Genomic DNA, 18,245 nt, shown 5'->3' on the forward strand with positions numbered 1-18,245 from the left:
ATTTGTCAGTAGATTGTAGGAATAATATGGTTCCCTCTGGTTTTCGTGACTAGCTAGGCATTGTTTCTCTCTTGTATCATCTCCCCCCTCTATCATGGTTTTCCCACTTAAGGTGCCAATGCAGGCAATTTTTAATGCCATGTGTCAAATCAATGATGTGCTATTATTCCCTGTTTATCTTTCAATTAAAATGCAGTAATTTTGGTGCAAGAATGAGAACTGATTGTGATAGTTTGATGAATAAGTAAGGTCAATGCAGTACAGGAGAGGCACCATGTTTTAGATCACTGAGAGTTGCTGTAGCCCCATATAAATTTTTTTCTTCAATATATATTTGTATTGAAGTTTTGTGTACTTCACAAAACTAAATCATATTTAGACTCCACATCTCTATACTCTCTCAATCCTCTCCACTGGATTTCATGCATTCTGTCATATATGTTAAAGCCTATCAAGTAAAGTTTGTGTGCCTATGTATCCCTCGATATGAATTCATCCACTGGAGCCTGGTCAGCCTATCTAGAGTCTCTCCCTTAAAGAATATCAACTCTCGCTCATCCAGTAATAATCAGCTGTCAATACCTCCTCCACTGAGGTTGGGGCCTCCTATCCATTGCCACAGTTCTATGCTGGATTTTGTCGGCTTGAGTTGTTATGGGTCTTCTGCATGCTGTCACCATTATTTTAAGTTCATATGAGTGAGTTCCCAGAAGCCTGGACGATTCTGTGGGAGAGGGAGTAGAGAGAATACTAATGCATCTCTCAACTCTCACCAGTGATGCTTCCTCATGAAACAGAGGACAATGAACACAGATGGCCATCATTGGCCAAAATGTAGAAACTGCAGAGTGTGTGTCTCTGGATAGGACTCCTATATTAAACCTCAGCCACCCAGGGCCAGGGATCTTTGAATAAGAGGGAACTGAAAGATTGTAAGAGCTAGGGAGGTACATGACACTATAAATTTTTTAGGACTCAAGAATGATGAAGTTTCCATCCCTAATTAGCAGACTACTAGCAGACATATTCTGCAGATATATTTGAGATGCAAAAAACACTACAATGTTACAATTTCTTAGCCTCAAACACATTCTCTGTATCCAGTCAAAAACAAGTATGTGGGTGTGCCAGAGTACATAACAAGACCATGACCAGCATAAACATAGTTTGGAAGTTCATTTGGTTTGGCAGCATTGTAGGGCAAATCTGAGTAGATCTCTGATTTTGAGAACTATATCCAAGCACATCCCCAAGTAAAGATAAAAATATTGGAAACAAATATAATCTGATGGAAAAGTGTGGCTCATTCTCAAAATGATTTATACTGAATTTCTGAACCATGACCAGAAACATGGCTTGAAATAGGAACTAATAATTTCAACAGAATTCTATTAATTAAAATATACAAACACTGACTCATCACATATTTGTATTTACTGATTTAAAAGTCACGTGAGGACTGCTTATCAACTTTTAAAGTAATTTCTATTTATATATGAATTATATTCGGTTCTGATTTTTCACTTTCTGGCTACCCTACAGTTGCTAACTTCTAAATATTTGCCTGAGATAGAATCTCATCCTCATTTTTAAAGAATCATTTCCATGTTTTTAAAAGAATTTAGTTCATATGCAACATGAAAGTAGGAATGCAAGACTTAAGTCCTTCTACTTTCTATTGGTTAAAGAATAGGTTTGTGAATATGCCCAAGGCATAATTCCATTCTGAACTCAATCCAATCCTATTATTTGCTTTTGGAAATGGATTTTGAACATGAGCCTGTTTGACTAATCAGATGATCACGTTCCTATTCCTTGCTATTTAAATGCTGAGTGGCAGAACTGTGTTTTGGAGGGCATTGATTTTATGATACTAACAGAAGGAACTGCCACTACAGAAAAGTAACAAAAGTCAGGCTGGCTGAGAGAAAATATTCCCTACAACACAGAACAACCAAGGAGTCACAGGAGAAATGCAAATAAAATGTCACCTCCAACACAAGATGGCAGGATTATAGAAATCTAATTAGCCATCATTAACAGAGTATGGTCTGTGGCACTGGCAAACAATGGGAGCAAGGCAGCATCCAGACATCAGAAATGTATGCAACTGTCAATGCTTCAATAATTTACTTCCTATTTTTTGAGGTGGGAGGTGGGGCTTAGGAAGTCCAATGTCGTATTTACAAAGTCATACTTTAAGAAGTTGTTGAAAATTGAGAAGAACTTCAAGGAGCTAACTCCCCAGTTCTGAATATATTAAGTCTGCTTCAGAAATCTCATTTCCTTTCTTCATTCCATGTAATCTGGTTAGGGAAATGTGGAGATGTTATTCATTATGGGTCACATCTGACAGACCTCATCAGGAAGATGTTCTCTGGCATAAATCCTTTTGAACTGATCTTCACCCAGTTTATGCAGTATTTGGTTAGCTTAAAGCTCTTTGAAGGCAGATGTCTTATATTATTAGTTCAGATAACCATAGATTTTAGTACCCAAAATGTTTGTGCAGTAACAAATGAATGAAACTATTTGGAATACAAAGGATTATAGCTACAAAAAGAACAAATATAGCACATAGAAGAGAAACAGAAATTGACAGCATTGCTATAACTTTTGATTTCTGAAACATCAGCTAGTCTTCAATGTACATTGTTAGAAATTATCATGGAATTTTGATCTGGAAAGATAACTCAAAGGTTAAGAGCACTGGCTGATCTTGCAGAGGATGTGGGTTCAGTCTCCAGTACCCACATGGTGGCTAACAACCATCTGTAACTTCAGGTCCAGGGTATGTAACACTCTCTTCTGGCCTCTATGGGCATTTCATGCTCATAATTACTTGCATAGATGCAGGCAAACACACACATAAAATAAGAATAGAAAAATTACGACTAAATTTTTTAAATGTTTTTTAAATTTATTTTTATTTCATATGTAGGAGTGTATTGCCTGCTTGTATGTGAGTGCGCCCATGTCATGCAATGCCACAGAGGTCAGAAGAGGGCTTCGGATTCCCCTAGAACTGGAGTTATGGACAGTTGAGCTGTCATGTATGTGCTGGGATTCAAACCCGGTCTTCAGCCAGTGTTCTTAACCTCTTGATCTCCAGCCCCGTCACTAAATTTTAATGAGGATTGTACTGTTGATAAAAAATATATAACAAGGTAACAATGTTCCACTGTTTGTTCCTTTCTACTTTAGGTATGCTCAGTATCTCATCAAAGCCCACTGTACATTAGCAAAGCACATGTTGCAGGATCAAATAAATTACCACTTATCTGGAGTTTTCTATCTCTAATGCTATTGTCTGACCTCCTTTGCTTCATGAGGCAAATTATGCAGTGAGTTCAGGGTGAAATCTTAGCATTATTCTGGTGGCCTGAGTGTATGGTTTTCATTGATTCGTGCTTCTGAAAAAGAGATACTTGTATTGTTTGTGCAGATAGATGTACAGATGAAAATAAGGGATTATTCTTTATCTTTTTTTTAATTTTTATTTTAATTTTAAAAAATTATTTTATTTTTTAGGAGAAGCATTTCATTACAGCTTTAAGATAGTAACAATTTCCAGAGCAAAGATACATCTCTTTCAAAAGTGGCTATAAAATTTTTAGGTTCACATTTGAATTAATACAATTATAGAATATTGAACTCAGTATAAATCTTATAAGACATAAAATTAAATGAGTTTTTAACCTTTACAAAAGATCTCCATTTCATTTTAAAATACACTGTTTCTTACAGAAAGATTCATTGTTTTTACTAATAACACTTAGATGTCAGGCGCATGCATCTCGAATATTCCTTATTTTAAAACAAACAAATTGACTGTCAGGTAAAAGTTAATGATCAAAAAGAAAAATAAAAAAGTCCATGCAAGACTTAAAGAAATCAGAAATGGACCTTGTGTGAACCATGAATATAAACTGAATACATTTTAAAACACTGTAACATTAACATTATTATACAGTACCATTTTGATCAGAGAGGTTTTTTTTTTTATTTGGTCAGTGAAGTGGTGGGTGGAGTAGTACTGTTAAAATTTTAGAACAATTTAATGTTCACACCTGTGCCAGGATTGCATTTTAATTCTAGGATGAAGTCCATGCAGAATGTAGATGGTTTTCTCTCTACACTGACAACACAAAAATTCTGAGAGAGTTTGGATAAGCAGTCTAGCTACTTTGTTACAAGATGCTGTTTGAGTCCCTTGATTGATTCTTTCTGGCAATATTTTAAACATTTTGAAGGTAATGTAGTTTCTTCTGTATAAGAAAAAAAAGTTTTGCCTTCCTATCCTACATTGTGTCAAATAGTATGACTTGGGGCATGATAGGATCAAATCATAACAACAGAGGACATATATCTCCATGGATCATCATTTTCCAGATGCAAAGGCGGTGATTTAGTCCTATAAATTTAAGGCATTGAACAATGTAAAAGTTCTCAGTGGTTCTCCATAACAACAGCAATGTCAATAAAAAAATGGAGGAAATGAAGTTGGGAGGGACATGAAGGACATGAAACGGAGTTGGAGGGTGGTAATGAGAAGATCAATGTGCATTGCACAAGTGTGCAAATTTTCAAAAAATAAATGAAAATATTAAAAAATGGTTCTCCCAAAGAAAAGCAAAATTCAGTAAGAAAAACAAAATGGTAATTTGGGTCATTTATTATTTTACAAATATATTCAATTTGAACAAAAACTAATTTCCTACCTAGAGCAGGCACTACAGTAAATAAACACAATAACATGAAGTTAGAATATTAAACATCATTGATTAATGAAGGGTGTATTATATTGGAGCTAGTATCTTTAGAAAGAGCTTAGTCTACTAGTCACCTTACTGAGTACACTTAGGAAGGTCCTTTTTCAGTTAAGTTACTGACTGGATTGAGCAAGCCTGTAGATATTTTAGTCACTGGTTCTGATCTGTAGGTGACAATGAGCTTTTAAAGCATTGCTACTAGGCTTCTTTCATGGAAATGGCACTGAAACAATACCATCTCACAATGGCAATCTCCATGTCAGACTAAAATATTTCAAGTGAAATTTCTAGTAAGGGAGATAAAATTTTATTACTGAATCCACCAAATAGGGTAATCAGTTTAGTAAATCATAATACAGGATCCATAACACACTTTGAGATGCTTTTCCAAGTATAAGGTAAGTAAGGGGTTTGTTATTTGATATGAGTTTCTTTGTTACTGATTGAAAGGGTGGAGCGCTGTTTAACCAAGCCCTAAATATCTAATTAGTTGGAAAAAACAAACACTCTCTTTCATGAAAATATACTAACCAATGCTGATAGAATACTGCAGTCTCATAGAAATTTCTGTATTGTCCACCCTGTAGTGTAATTATTATAGAGTCTGAAGAAAGCTTTGGCTAGTTTCATACTAAAAGATGTCCTTGAGGTCAAACTAGTTTCATAGTAATGGTAAGACAGTAATTGCCTTGGTGCCACTTTATTGATATTTACACTGATATCACTAAAGTCACTGTTGTAAAATTGTTGCAACAGAACACTGACATGAATACAGGTGAGTTGAGTTACCCTACTGTCCTTACTTCAAATAATCAACAAAAACAATGGCAGTTACACAGTCATGCTCTTGGTGAAGTGGTAAATAATCTTAATTATTACTCCCCACCTTTGTGTATTATTATTTTGCAGCCATGGTTACAGAATAAGAAGAATCTTTGCTATGACCATAGGAGTCAATGGTTGTTACTGAGAAAAGGACTTAGATAGTTACTTCATTTGTGCTGAAATCAGTTGCCATTCATAAAACAACATTATGACTTGAGAGAAAACCTATTTGAAATGAGGGACATTTGTGAATTTTCATCCCAAAAGGAATGAATCCAAGTGAACATAACAAAGAAACTTTTACACAAATTGTTGACCATGACACAATTGATGTTTCAAGTGATAAATTACAAAAGCAGCATCTTTCCAAGAGTTTAAGTTGTATTTATCACCTGTATAAATTCATCATGTACAATTTTGATAAAATAAATTTAATCATTATTTGAACATTTGTATAGCTGTGTATTAATATTTACAGTTCTGTATTGAATTCATGTGGATGCTAATTTATTTATGAGAACACATATAAAAATTTCAAAGTTGATCAATTAATTTTAATTCAATTAAGTTAAGGGAAGGTCATTGACACTAAGCTTTAAGCATTTACACTTTATGTGCTTTTTAAATAACATCAGAAAGGAATATTCACATTATCTTATTATAAATTAGTATTATATTAAAATTCTACTGATGTGTCTAAATATATACATATGTACATATATATGACATTAAAAAAGTACAAAGAAGCATGTAACAAAATATTGCATGTATACAGAATATTAAAATCTAGCATTTTAAAAGTAAACTAATATTCAGAGACAATTAGTGGAAAAAATTAAAACTCTTTTCTCATTAAGACCTTTTGTTCTGGAATAAACGTGTTCTTAAATATTTTATTTAACCATTAATTATTTTGTCATTATTTGTAAATACAATTAAGAAATTTAAAATTTCTTGGTTTTTCTCCTATTATAAATCACACATCTTGCCAGGCTAGTTTTTACATCAATTCCCCCAAATTTTGGTTGAGTTGAGGTTTTTTGATGTTTAATCTTTTAGAATTTTGTACATTGTAGATACTAACACTTTGTTAGAGGTATAATTGGAAAGATGTTTCCCATCCTATAGATTATTTCTTTACATGAATGATAGTTTCCTTTGCTGTACAGGAACTTTATGTTTCATAAATTTCCATTTATCAGTTGTTGATCTCAATGCCTGAGCCATTGTAGATCTCTTGAAAATGTCCTTTTGTATGGTATAAATTCCAGTATATTACCTATTATATTCTCTAACAGATTGAAAGTATCATGTTGAGATCTATGATCAATTTGGAGTTTAGTTTTGTGCATGTAGCTATCCTGCAATTAGCACCATAATACCTATTATCCAACACGTGTTTCTAGACAATTTATTAAAAATAAAGTGACTGATAATGGAATTAAATGTTTTTTTAATTTTGTTCCACTGATCAATGCATTGACTTTTAAGCTGATACAATGTTGGTTTTACTCTTAAAACTCTGTGTAATAATTTGAAATCAGGGATGGCGGTGACCTCAGCAGTACTTTTCTTATTTAGAATTGTTTTGCCTGTTGTGTGTGTGTGTGTGTGTGTGTGTATTTGCGTGTATGTGCTTCTATATATTTGAGTTTTTGCTTCAATTACTGCTAAAAATTGTATTGATATTTTAATAGGGGTTGCAATGAATTTGTACATTGTTTTGGGTAAGATGGCTATTTTCACTACATTAACCTTATGAATTCATGAACGTGGGCAATTGTTCCATCTTTTGAAATCTTTTTCAGTTCCTTTCCTCAATGTCTTAAATTTTTATTATTTAGATGCTTCACCCCCTTGTCTATATTTGTTCCAAGACATTTTATGATTTTTGAAGCTATCTTGAGTAGGCTAATTTCCTCTATTTTTTCCTCATTATGTTTTTTCTTGTTTTAAAGGAAGGGTAGCCTTTTTTAGTTAATTTTATATACTGCTCCTTTGCTATATGTGTATATCAGCTTAGGAATTGTCTGGTGGTCTTCAGTGACTTTTATGTATAGAAAACTAACATCTGCAAATCATGGTACTTTGACATCTTCCTTTCCAGTTTCTATTCCCTAAACACCTTTAATTATTGTACTGGTCTAGCTGAAACTTCACATTGTATTGAAATGGAATGGAAGGAGGGTACATGGATGGTTAAAATCCAAACAAAAAATGATGATGGCTGCTGATGAAGATGTGGGGAAAAGGAAACACCTGTTCACTGCTAGAGGGACTGCAAAATGATACAGCCACAATGGAAATCAATGTGGAGGTTTGACAAAAAGCTAAATGTACATATACCACAAGATCTATTTATACTACTCTTGGACATACACCCAGTGGACTCTATATCCAACAACAGAGATACATATTCATCTATGTTCACTGCTATTTTATACACAATAATCATGAGCTAAAAAAAACCAGATGTCTATCAACTGATAAATGGATAAACAAAATATCATACATTTATAAAATGGAGTATTATTCAGCAGCTAAGCAAAATAAAGTCAACAAAATTACAGGAAAGTTAACAAATTTAGAGGTAAAGTGTCAGAACTGAAACAACCATCCTAAATAACCCAGACTCAGAAAGACAAATATCACATGTTTTCACTTATAAGCGGGTCCTAGATTTCAATCTTTAGATAGATATGTTTCAATTGAAAAATATTTATAGGTCAGGAAACTAAGGGCCATAGTGCAGGGTTCATGGGAGGGTAAGTAGAATGCAGTAATGGAAATAGCAAAAGGGGGTAGCAGGATAGGAAAGTTAAATTGTTCTAGTATTGTGAAGGTTGGGTAAGAAAAGGGATAACTAACACCAAAACTTTAGAAAAGGTCATATACAAACCTACTATCATGTAAGCTTCTTAAAATATACAAACATAATGCAAAAGAGTTTAGTTTAGTTGCCTATCAAAGAATTCAATGACCATACTAGATGGAGCAGGCAAGCAAATACAAAAATCTAAATCCAGGAATATATTCCCTCTTCATGATTTGTTGACAAGGGAGGCCCCATAGATTTTTAAACAGTACTGACTATTGCCATTGTGCTAGGTTGCCAACCAGAACTTGACAGAAAGACTCTATTACTGAAGACACTAAGTACATAATCCATAGATCAAACAAGGAGAAAGAATCAACCTTGTACTGACTTCAAAGCTTCATCTAAACTGGATTTCTTTCCTGAAGGTGCTATGTATGATAGTGGCAGAGAATAGTAATCATCAACCTATACAGCTTTGAACTCTATGAACTACAGTAACAACTGGTCTGGCAAGATATGTCCACTGGTGCAATAGTGGCATTAACATTATGATAGTAACCAACTACCTCCTGACTGGAATTAGGCCATCTTCACAAGATTGAGCCATACCTGGCACTGTTATCAGAGACAAGAACCTATGGAACGACAGGTCACAGGCAGTAGGGAAAACCTACTATTATTATTCTGTTAAATAAACATAGTATTAAACTGACTCCTATTGACTTATTGTTATACCCATAGACGTTTGCATTTCTCAAATATCACCAGACTAGCTGCTTGCAACAGATGGCAATTAACACAGAGGTCCATGACTGGTCAATGTGCAGAGAATAAGAGATTGTGGAGTGCTCAGTCCTAAATGGAACACCTATATTATGCCGTCTTCCTCCAAGGCTCTGGGAGGGGTGGAAAGATTGTAAGAGCCAGAGGTGATAGATAAATTCAAGGAAATTGTGTTGTCTATACATCACAGGGTAGTTGCACATATGAACCTACAGCATCTGTGGGAGCATGCATAAGACCTGTGCAAACCCAAGCCAGTCAAAAACCCAGCATGGATGGGAGAGGTGGTTGAGAATTCTGAGCCCTAGCTGAGGATTTATTAGCAATTAATAAATGCTGAGAATTTGAGTCAGTTTTCTTTATTGGTACAATGCCTTGTAACTTGACCTGATTCTAAAGGATTGATTCACACCATTTGGAACATTTGGGGAACACAGATTAAACTCAGTAGAAAAAAAACAGAAAGATAATAATAGAGAATAAAAATTTGGGAGCAGAATTATGATGGATTGGAGATTAACTAAGTATAGAAAATATCTAGCTTTACATCCTCCTTCATGACTTCTGTGTCATTCTGCCTGCATCTACATTTCCTTGTGGAAAATCACTATTTTCCTCTAGGTTGTTAATGTACAATACATCACTATATCTATAGTCATCTTGAGGTTCAACACAAACTAGAACTTCTTACTCCTACATTACTGTAACTCAGTACATACTGACCATTCATTCCCCAACCTTTTCCTCCTCCTCCACTCTTCCATTCCTCTAGGAACTGTCATTATATTAATATTGATGAGATCAACTCTTTATACCAAACCCATGATTATAATTCATTATTATTTGTATTTCTCTGTCTAGATTATTTCACTAAACATAATCATTTAGAGTTCCATCTATGTTGCCACAAATGCTAGAGTTTTACTCTTTTTTTGTCCACTTATCACATTATATACATAGATTTCTTTCTTTTCTTTTTTTTTCTTTTAATTTAGTGGCTCCTCTAAACAGCAACACATGAAGACTCTGGAAAAATCTTGATTTCTTTTCTTTTTCACTGTACCCAGCAGCAGGTGTACGTGATCATATGTTAGTTGAATTCGTTTTTCACTTTTTGAGAAAATTTTATACCCTTTTCTAAAATATCTGTATTACCAGCTGTGGTGGTGAACACCTGATATCCCATCACTTGAGTTGTGAAGACAGGAGGATGTGTAATTCAGGGTAAAACTTATCTCTGTAATGAAGGTGAAATCTGCCTATACTATCTGAAGCACTATCTCATACTTATTGTAATTTACAATTCCACTACCAGTAGGCTAGGATTCACTTTTCTCAACATATTTCCCAAAACCTTCGACATAATAACATACTTTCTGGGGGAGGGGGATTTAAATGTCATTGTGGTTTGGACTGACATTTCATCTGATGATTAGTGATCCTGAAATTTTTGATGTGTTTGTAAGCCATTTTCAAGTCTTCTCCACTCTTTTGTACTAAGAAATCAAACCCAAAACATACTTTCTTCATCATGAATTTTACAGCACCACATACTTAACACAAGAATAAAACAGAGTATTATATCTATCAGTAATTCTTTAAAGAATTTTCATATGTGTTTACTGATTTCTGGATGCACTAATTTGTTCCAATGAATTTTATGTTCAGCCCTGTGAAATTATCAGAATCTTTTCATCAGTATATCTTCATGAGAAAACTGAAATTTTGTTTATATCTGATCTCTTTCCAAAATATTTTTGCTATTAAAGATATTTTGAATTTCACTATAAGATACTAGAATTAAATGGACAATTTCCAAAAGTAAGTATACAGCAGTATTAATGTGTAACACTATGCCTGCTGGTCAATATAGAAAGACTATACATTTTAGTATTTAATATTTTAGTCAAAAACATTTGCTTTCTTGGTTCAACCTTTGTGGTTTGGATGAATCTAGACATTATCCATTTTTTAGGCTTTTTAACTTAATTGAAGTATAGGTTTTAAAAGTATTCCCTTAGGATGCCCTAAATTTCTTTCATTGCTGAAAATATGTAATTGGGACAAAGGCCTTGGAGGAATTGAGCTGGAATTCACCTGGAAGCCTCCACCATAAGGACCTGCACTCACAGTATTGAAAGGTGTCATGGAAGCACTGGAGGGAGAAAAACAATCAATAGTCTTAGCAGGAGGCAAAGACTGTGAACCACAAGAATGGGCCAACAAAAATATCACTGGTGGTGCAATGTGTCACTTTTATCTTTGGGGTGTCCAACAACTTTTGGCTAAGTATTCATTCTTAAATGAACAGATAAATGCACCTCTCACCACTTAACAAATAACTTCTTTTTGCAATAGAAGGAGACTATTACAGAGATCCACAACTGGTCGAAATGCAGAGAAAAAGTGACTATAGGATGCCTAACCACAACTGATATATCTGCAATGCAATCCTTACACCTAAGTGTATATGAGATGATCAAAAAATGGAACATTAAACTTCAAAAGCTTTCCATACTTTCTGTGAATATGATGGTTGTATTTTTTGATGTTGTTTGTAATTTTTTACACTGACAATTTTTAAATTGAAATTATGGTAACATACATGCATTTTAAATTTCAAAGCAATTCTGCGTATGTCAATTCACCACTATTGGTCATATGTTGTCTTTATACACCAAAAGATATTTGATTTGTCTAAAGTAAATCCATACATACTTTTTGCAGAATATTTCACACTGGTTTACTACATACCATGTGTTTATATGTGTGAACGTGTGTCTCTCTGTGTGTGTACTTCTCCTATCACATTTGTGATTGTATGACATGCTTCCCATTGTTTGAAATCTTTGGACTTTCAAAGGCAGATTCTGAGGCTCTGAATGTGGTATTTCCTGGTATGTGTTATTGGTGCACTTGAAATAATGGCTTAATCCACCATTTGTGCTGTCAGCTAAGACACATAGTTGGAATTTTTCAAGTATTGTATATTTCAGACATAGTGTATAGATTTGTTCTATCATTGAAATCAGTGCATTTAAAAAACTCAACTGTGATTCTGGCTATTTTGTTAGCTTTGTTAATTTTTGCTACATGTCTTTTCAAGCTGCATGATTCACTCTCTAGATTTTTAAATTAGGCAAGCTTTTTTTGTAAACTATTTTTTTTCTGACCTTATAAAGGTATTTCTTTCATTAGTATTATCACCCTCAATGTGGTTACTCCTCATTTTTGGTCATGCAAGCCACTTAAAATCTCTTTCCCCCCCCTTAGAAATGACAGCTATACAAAGGAATTAAAATCAGCTCTTAATTAAATCAGAGTTGTTAATAGCATTCTGTACCTTTGTGATCATCTGAGGACTGCAGGATATACTGTAGTGATTGATAACACTGCCTCACGGAGGAAACACTTCTCTTTCAATTAAGTTCTTACATCATATGCCAAGGGAATGGAGATACTCTGCAGGTATTGAAGATATTCACATGTTTGTTACTGAATGGTGACAGGATTTATTTATCTATTACAATTAGTTGTTGACTATTTTTATCATATTTCTGGCAAAAATCATTAATGGAAATAGGTAAGCACACCTACTAACACAGAGTTTGAAAAAGTCTCTACAAACCTTGAGCATATTTTCTCTAGTGTAAACTAAAACTATAGGAAAAATGCAACAATATCTAAAACACTTGTGATACATTAATTTTTCCTTTTTTAAGGCAGAGACTTCCTAAAGCCCTGGTTGGCCTGTAACTTGATTTGTGAACCAAGATGGCCTTTATCTCATAGAGATCCATGTGCTTCTGACTCTCAAGTGTGTGCTGGGATCAAAGGCATGTACCACCATGCCTGGCTCATGAATTCTTAAGTTAATCCTTAAAGTCTACTACCACTACAACTTAAAAGCAATGACTTAACTGGGAAAGAAGGTATGTCTTGAAAAATGTTTGATAGTAATAATATAAATAAATATAGTATTAGTTGAATAAGACCCATTATATTGTGTAGGTATTTTACATTACGTACAGTTTAAAAATTTTTTTTTTCATTTTTTAAACCTTTTTCATTTAGCATTTGTCCATTTCATAAAACAGTTCTTAATCAAATTTCAGACCCCCTCTCCCCAATTCACGCCCCCACACAACTTCTACCAGACCTTAAATGCTGTGTCATATATGTTAAATCCTATTCAAACATTTGAACCCAGTTGTCATTTGGTGCAAGTTCTGTCACTGGAGTCTAGTCAGCCTATCTTGAGATTGTTAAGTAAGGTCTCCTCTCCCTCACCCAATAGTAATCAATCAGTCTCCAAGAGTTCCCAAGCTGGGCTGATCCACCACCCATTTCTTTTGCTCTACCTCTGGGTCTGGGGTCTTCTCTGATTGCCATATATATATGCATATATATGGTAAATATGATTCCTTATATTTATAGACAAGTATAACATACACCTCTGATCAAAGAAGCTTCTTTTTTGCAACAGATGGAGGCTATTGCAGAGTTCTACAACTGGACACAAAGAGAATAGGTGTCTGAGAGATGCGTACACCTAGGTAACATAACTACAATGAAACCTCTACACATAAGATTATGGAACATAACAGACAAGGGGATAGGGAGAATACTAGTGCATCATGCAGCTCTCAACAACCAGTCATCCTTATACTGCAGAGCGAGAGAATCCATAGTCACTCAGTCCATGAAGTTGGATGTTTCAGTAGTGCCAATCTGATGCTGAAGGTCTGATGAGTTCCAAAAGATTGGCTAGTCTGCAGACTCTCCCTCTGCCAAACCACACAAAGGGACCTACCCTTCGAGGGCTGGTAGTCACTGATGGGTGAGATCCCAACAGTAGAGACAACCTAAGACAGGCACAGACCATTATCCTGGGTGACCCTTGAGGTGGGGACAACAATGCTGAGGCAAAGAACCTCGACTCCCACTGGTTGGCATGGAGTTGGAACAACCTGCTCTTAAGGAAGCTCACCATGTTGAGGGACTGAGCTCTTGATACAATGACCCCCTGAGCCATTCTGTATTGCCTTGATGTATCTGGACAGATATCAATATGTTATATATTTTAAACTATACCTCACCTTTAAAAATAAAAAAAGGGGGAGATGTGGGAGACAGGCTTGAGCCTAGGGTGAAAGTCTTATTGACAGCCATACAGCAGGCCCAAGGCAACTGCCCGACCTCTAGAGCCACAAGAAATACCTTGTGACATTTGCTCCCATTGGCAGATCATGAGACTAAGGCCTAGAGCTCATCACTCACTAATCACCACCCTTGGAATCCAAATTGCAACACTTAGACATCGCAACAGTGAGGGTCACATGATTTCCAGGAATCTAGGCTCTGTAATCTGAAACCCAGTATGCTAATGTGCCATCCTACCTGCTATTCTGTGATGGGACATTAAGTCTGTTATGCTAATAGAATGCTAAGTCTGTTATGCTAATAAGGTATCCTACTTGCTATACTGTGATAGGATGCTAAACCTGTTTTGCTAATAAGATAGCCTACTTGCTGTTCTGTGATTGGACCACTACCCCTGTATAAGCTTGTGCTTTCCTGCAATAAAGCAGACCAGTGTCACTGAACCTGGTCGCCTGTGTCTGAATGCGGGTCTGCTGACACAGTCTCCTCACCAGCCCTGGGGTCTGGGACTGGAGAGAAGCAGCAATAACAGGAGGCAGCACAAGGTGAACAGAAGTGCTGCCTCAGCAACAGGTGAGCAGAAGAGCAGCCTCAGCCCAGGGCAGGCAGAAGAGTGGCCTCAGCCCAGGGCAAGCAGAGGAGCAGCCTCCACACCCATGAGAATGAGGGAGCAGCACCGTGAGAACAGAGGAGCAGCTGCCACTGGCGGTGACCACAGTTGTTTATTATGCACTATTTTGTTTCTTCTCCATTAGAAAGTTAAGAAGTGATATTACACCTTCTAATTGTTTTTTGACTACATATGTTTGGGTAATGAATCCTTTAAGAACTGTGTCTTGGGGCTGGAGAGATGGGTGAGTGGTTGAGTATTAACTGATCTTCCAGAGGACCTGAGAATCAAACACTTCCAGAGTGTTTGATTCCCAGCACACATATGGCAGGTAACAACTGTCCATAACTGCATTTACAGGAGAATTCAACTCCTTCTTCCAACCTCTGCAGGCACTGCATGACACAGGTGCACTTACATGCATTCGGGCAAACACTTATACACAAAAATATAAAATATTAAAGAAAGAACTGTGTCTCCTATCCAAGATTCCCTTGGTTCTATTGCTTTGTGTACATGACAAACCAAAATGTGTTTTGTGCTTTTGGATAGCTGACCACAAGACCTTGCATGAGGAATAGAACATGAATCCTGCAGCATGGGCAGGTCTTCCCTGAGCATTCCTCTTCCATATTGCTTAGAAATCAGAGCCATTTGTCTTTAGGCTGAAACAAAATTGGTACTTCACACTTAAAGAGAGTCTTGACTTTTTTGTCCATCTCATCCTTTGAAGAAAACTATCAAAGAATTAAAAAATAAACTTTCCGTGACTTTAGAAGTGGTGATAATAATTTTTTAAGATCATTTCCAATTATAAGATACATAACAATGTTTAACATTTTATATGACTGAAGATTAATTAACAAATCACAAGATTAATTTTTAAATATTTTTTTATTTATTATTTTTATTTTATGTGTATGTGTGTATTGTCTGCATGTAAGTAAGTGCACCCATGTTTTGAAATGCCCACAGAGGACAGAAGAAGCTGTTGGATCCAGCTGGAACTGGAGTTACAGACAATTGTTAGCGGCCATTAGGTGCTGTGATTCGAAGCTGGGTCTTCTGTAAGAACAGTCAGTGTTCTTAACTGCTGAGCTATCTTTCCAGCCCCATACAATAATAATATTTAAGGCTTTGTATCAAAGCTATTCTGTGACAGAAGTTGATAGACATATTGTTATATTAATTATTGTGCTGGCACATATTTTAATTAATTAGTTAAATTGATTAAAGCCTAAGGAAAAATGAAAGCAATCTAGGTTTTTGAACATCTAAACTATAAAAATGGTCATTTAATGTATCAGATGTTAACTGTATTAGTCAATTCTCTGTTGTTGTGATAAAATACCATGATCATATCACAATGTAAAATGCATTTAATCAAAACTTAAACATTCTCATAGTCTTTATGATTCTCAATCTTATTCAAAAGTCTGGAGTCCCCATTAATTTCAGAGACTCAAGGCAATCTCTTAGCTCTAAGCCCCTGTAAAACCAGAAAGCAAATTACATCCTTCCAAAATACAGTGGCACAGAATATGCATTTCTATTTTAAAAGGGAAGAATGAGGGCACAGTAAGCAAATACCAGACCAAAGCAAGACCCGAACTCAGAAGTGCAAATACCAAATTTCTAACTTATGTCACATCTGGGACTTTGCTTCTGAAAGGCTCTGGTGGCTTGGCTCCTGCAGCTTTGCTGCCTGAAACACACATTTCTCCCTTGAGCTAGTTCCAGTCCCTATATACATCTCTCTTTTCATGTGTCTCATAGCACTAGCATCTCCGACAACTTGGGATCTCCATCGTCAATCAGGCTTCATCTTCACAGCTCTACACAGTGGTTTCACATCACCTCTTTGCTTCTCAGGACATTCTCATTCTCTCTCTGTCTGTCTCTCTCTTATTTTAATTTTTTATGTGTATGAGTGTTTGCCTGCATGCATGTGCATCATGCAAATTTACTGCCTGTTGAGGGCAGAAGAGGGTATGTGATGCCTTGGAATTAGAGTTATGAACGTTTGTTAGCTACCATGTGGCTGCACTATTGAGAACTTACTCTGAAGAACAGCTAGTGCTCTTACCTGTTGTGCCATCCCTCTTTCCCTTCTAGAAGGGCATGTTTTCTGTAGAGTCCCTTGCTACACACTGCTTGGCCTCACTGATGCTCTGAAACCACTGAGGAACAGCCGATGACCCTTTAGTCTTGCTTCTAGGGCCAGCAGCATGTGAACAAGGCTTGGCATAGATCTTGGTTCTCCCATCCACATTATCAGCATCTTCTATATGTTGTGTTAGGGCTGGAGGGACAGCACAGCCTTTAAAGGCTAAGGCTAACAACTAAAACATTACATATGTTGTGTTTGTGGGAGAATACTCCTTGGGCCTCTTCCTTTCACAAGTTGAAAGCTTAGCTAAGGGTGCGGTCTTACTCTGAGGGCACACTTTCCTTGTTAAATTCAAATCTGGAGGCCTCTCATTAGTGCCTCTAATCTTAACAAGTGTCTCTTCCAAGATTTGCCTTTGATGCCACCTTAAATTTCCTAACACACTTTTCTGAACTATACATTTTATATTTTTTTCTGCCCAATTTGCTTTTTTTTTTTTTTTTTTTTTGGTAGATCCACAGAACATTTGCCATTAATAATCATTCCACCCATTCAACGTTATGCTGTCTTGAAATTTCATCAACGAAAGAAATTATTTCATTATATTTTAATTTAATTTCAGGCAAGTTCTTAGGCAAGAGGCAGACTGCACTCATATTCAAAGCCAAAATATCCCAAAATTGATAAGTTCTTGATTCCCTCTCCAGTTGGAACTTTTTGTTTTGTTTTGTTTTGTTTTTATTTTTTTGAGGCAAGGTCTCCCTGTAGTCCAAGACACCCTATGAAGACCAGGCTGGCTTTGATGTCACAGAGATGTACCTGCCTCTCCCTTCTGAGTGCTGGGATTAAAGGTAGGAAGGATGTCACTGGGGGTGGACTTGGACAGTTCTTAAGCCTTGCTGGATCTCCGTGTCTCTGTGTCCCATGCCTGCTTGAAGATGTGAGTAGCTTCTGTTCCTATTCCAGCCAACTCTGCAATCATTCCTCCCTGCCATATTCCTCTAATTCCCCTGGAACCATAAACTAAATAAACTCCTCCTTTTATAAGCTCATTTGGTGATGGTGTTTCTATCACTGCAACAGAAAAGTGACTAATACATTCCCCTCTCCTCTCTACTTTAGAACTTTTCTTTCTCTAACCCAGTCCCCTTTCCATTTCACATA

This window comes from Nannospalax galili, unplaced genomic scaffold (assembly GCF_000622305.1).
Source record: "Nannospalax galili isolate Female #2095 unplaced genomic scaffold, S.galili_v1.0 scaffold203, whole genome shotgun sequence".
In the NCBI taxonomy this organism is placed as follows: Eukaryota; Metazoa; Chordata; class Mammalia; order Rodentia; family Spalacidae; genus Nannospalax; species Nannospalax galili.